Source organism: Drosophila yakuba, chromosome 2R (assembly GCF_016746365.2).
Source record: "Drosophila yakuba strain Tai18E2 chromosome 2R, Prin_Dyak_Tai18E2_2.1, whole genome shotgun sequence".
NCBI lineage: Eukaryota > Metazoa > Arthropoda > Insecta > Diptera > Drosophilidae > Drosophila > Drosophila yakuba.
Genome location: NC_052528.2, coordinates 2,932,094 through 2,935,899, shown reverse-complemented (window position 1 = coordinate 2,935,899; position 3,806 = coordinate 2,932,094). Strand labels below are relative to the sequence as shown.

Genomic DNA, 3,806 nt, shown 5'->3' with positions numbered 1-3,806 from the left:
GCCTTACCCGGGCGTCGCGGATCTTCGCCCGGGTGGACCTCCTTTTCTCCGCAACTCGTAGGAATCACATGGAGTCAATAAAAATAAATAAAAAGGAGTCAGGATCTCCAAAAAAACCTACTCAAACGGCAGTGACGACTGAGTCTGGCCGTACAAACTTCAAGGCAGCGAAGTTGGCGAGTGAGCCCACCTGGGCCAATACCACAGGATCGGGTTCGGGTGAACCCCGCCTCAAATCTGAGGCGACTGAGTGCAAGCCGCCCAAAGCCGTCGCCATGGGAACATCTCCAGGCCCTAGTGCCATGATGCCCCGTTCAGGCGCAGCCAAGGACGGCAAGCACTCAGTGGCAACCGGTAAAGGCAAACACACCTACGCAGAGAAACGATCTGCAGGTCAAATCCTACACAGTCAGGAGAGATCGAAAACGGCTTCTTCTTCTTCTTCTTCGGCTTAATTTTAAATATTTAGGCCATATTGTGGGTGAAGGAGTAGTTTTAACGGACCCAGATAAAATATCTGCAATGACTGATTTTCTATTTCCAAGGTCCTTACAAGTGTTGAGACGATTTCTCGAAATGGTCGGTTGGTACCGAAAATTTATTAGCAATTTTGCAGACGTATCGGCACCCTTGACAGATCTTTTAAGGCCCAGGCAAAAATTTGTGATGACTTCGGAAGAAGAAGAAGCGTTTGCGAAATTAAACGAGATGCTTTGTTCTGCCCTAGTTCTTGGTAGCCCAAATTTCAGCCAGTCATTTTACATTCACTGCGATGCCAGCAACTCCGAAGTGGGAGGAGTGTTAGTAGAAGAGTAGTTAGTAGTTAGAAATCTGAAAGTGGCGAAGAGTGCCCAATAGCATTTGTCTCAAAGAAGCTAAACAAGGCGCAAAAGTCGTATATAGTCAGCGAGAAAGAGTGTTCGTCTGTATAAAGCTTACGTGGAAGGCCATGATTTTACTGTCATCACCGACCATGCGTCGCTCAAGTGGCTGATGTCGCAGACCGATTTGAATTCGAGGCTCGGTGGGCGTTGAAACTTCAAGGTTTCAATTTTAAAATTGAGCATAGAAGCGGCAAGCTCAATGTAGTCCCTGATGCTTTATCACGGGTTAACGAGGAAGAGGTTGCAGCTTTAGATGCAAGTCATGTGTTGTTAGTTGATTTGGAGTCTGACTTTAACGATCCGGAATATAAGAAACTTGTGGAGAAAGTTAAAGCCAACGCTAGCAGTCTTCCGGACTTAAAAGTAGCTGATGGGTTTCTCTACAGGAAGACAGAGCATTTAACAGGAAACCCGAAGCATGATAGTTTTTGTTGGAAATTATGGATTCCTAGGGGCCTAGTGCCCGAAGCTCTTAGAAGTGCTCATGATGATCCTTTAGCGTCACATGGAGATGTGCATAAAGCGTTGGAGAGGTTAAGGAGATATTATTATTGGCCCAGATTAGTAAAGGATGTAAAGGAGTACATTCAGTCGTGCGAGACCTGTATGACGACCAAGTAGCCCCTGAATCTGCAAGGCCATTCCAAAAACTTTACTTTTTACTTACTTTTTAGGCCCCTATCGTAGGTCAAGGAGTGGGAATATAGGGATATTCATTGTGCTAGATCATTACAGCAAATTCGTTTTCCTAAAGGCTGTGAAAAGGTTGACAGTTGACTTGGTAGTTAAATATATGCAGCAAGAGCTATTTCATACTTTCGGTGTCCCAGAAACCATTATCGCAGATAATGGGTCTCAATTTAAATCAATAGCATTTCAGAAGCTGTTACGGGAGCATAAGATTGCCCACACTCTTACCGCCGTTTACTCGCCGCGAGCAAATGCATCCGAGTGGGTAAATCGTTCCGTCATCGCTGCCATCGATCGTATGTGCGTAGCGATCAAGAATATTGGGATGAGCAGCTAAGCAGCATTTGCTGTGCCCTCAGATCGGCGGTTCACTCTAGCTTAGGAACATCACCCTATTACATGACATTTGGCCAGCACTTCATTTCCTATGGTGCCACATATCTCAAAGGAAGATTGTTTAGAAATTGTCCGTAGCAGAGCGTTGAAAGTTATGAAGAATTATTTTGTGAAAGGTGAATAGGTACCATTTGCGTTCAAAAGAAGTATCTTTCGCTGAAGGCCAGGAAGTCTACCGCAAAAATTTCAATGCAAAGTTGGGGCCATCCTTCGTAAAAGCAAGGGTGAGAAAGAAGATTGGTCAAGTGTAAGGCAGGTTCCATGCTAAGGACATAAAGCAGCCTCGCAAGCTGTTTTATCAGTCTTGGAGTGTTGACCCCAAGTCTGATCTTACTGAGGGGGTATTTTTGTAGCGCTTGCTCGTTAGATAAAAGATACTTTCTAGCGCCATCTGTTGGTCAGATTTAGTTTTAGGAACTGTGTCGCCGTTAAGGTAAGATAGGGTAAGAAAAAGGGCATATACGAATTTTGCCGATGAACCTAAATCCGACTTCGAATTGCCATTCCCTTCGATTTCATTCAGCAATTGAATTGTCAAAAAAAATTATTTCAATAATTTAAAAACATTTTAATAACTTCTTATACTCTATTATAATTACTCATTATATCGTATACCATTTATATCTACATTTACATTATGTGTTTATTGTTTAGTCTTAGTTATTTATTTCCTTTTAGCGTGTAATGAAAATTTTATAATGTTTTGAAGAAATTTTGAAGTGGCCGCAGCTAGCTTTGCTTGGTGATGTAGGGTAGCATATGCACAAGGGGTCGCTCAGGCTATTTAGCGCTGAGGGGTGGGCAAGAAAGTGCCTCCATAACATCCGAGGAAGTAGGGTTCAGCCGAAGTGAAAGTATTTGTCTTTTGGCAGCAGTTATTTATTAGTGGGTATCTCTATCCCGGTTGTAGCTTATTGTCGCACGCAATTATCTTTTATTGAAATTATGAAAAGGCATTCCGAGATCTGAGCAAGATCATCACACCCGTCGTCGACGAGCCAAGCCGGACAATTATCTTGGTTGCGCTTAGATCTCGAGTTAACATCTGGCCTGTTGTATTTTTTATCAGTGTAGCGGTTCGTTACACAAACTGTGCCTAATTGTTGACGAGACCGGCTGTATTGGATTATAAAGAGAAACAGATATTTTAATGAAAAAAGTGTACAGAGATAGAGCTTTAGACACCTTTGTAAGTAGGTTACAATGCGATTTGCCTCGTCAACTGGGAAGCAAAGAACCAGTAGACTTACCCTCAGTACTAGTTTGCGTCAAACTAAAAACCCAGAATTTCGGAGCAAAGCACGCACAAACATAGGACTGATAAGACAATTTAGTAACTGGAAAGCCTTTACCTGCTCCATGTAGTACTACTCCATTTATCAATAGACAACTACCCATTTCACCCCCAAGAATTCGGTATTACGAATTCGATTAGCAACTGTCAACAGGCTTACCACGACAAAATTCTCATAGCTAACTACTACTACTTGGTCAAACGTAACGTAACGTAACGTTACGTGATTCAATCATTGTTTTCCTCTAGTTTATTTATTTATCTAACCAAAGGTTTGTATACATTCTTATCTTTACGCTCATCATTGTGCAGGCATTCGGAACGAAAAACTCTCTCGCTTTTTATCTCAGTCGTCTACATACTTCGCCTGCATGCACACGTTTTCGCGCTGGTTTGACCCTTTTGCTGCCAAACAAACTACGATGAACCCAGAATACAGTAAGGACATTCAAAAAGAATTTTAGCTAATGCTGCGAATAGTTCAGCGCACGGAGCTATGGGAGGACATACAATATTTAAGGATTAAAGGAACTGTTTCCCCA

General features: G+C 42.5%; 1 long non-coding RNA gene across 1 annotated transcript; it reads right to left on the bottom strand.

Annotated features, from left to right (window-relative positions):
- Positions 1–2,542: 2,542 nt before the first annotated feature.
- On the bottom strand, positions 2,543–3,482 carry LOC26535133. The gene is made up of 2 exons (XR_005560762.2): positions 3,221–3,482; positions 2,543–3,086 (listed from the first exon to the last, which is right to left on the bottom strand). It is a non-coding gene; the product is annotated as an uncharacterized LOC26535133 (long non-coding RNA).
- Between the last annotated feature and the right edge of the window lie 324 nt (positions 3,483–3,806).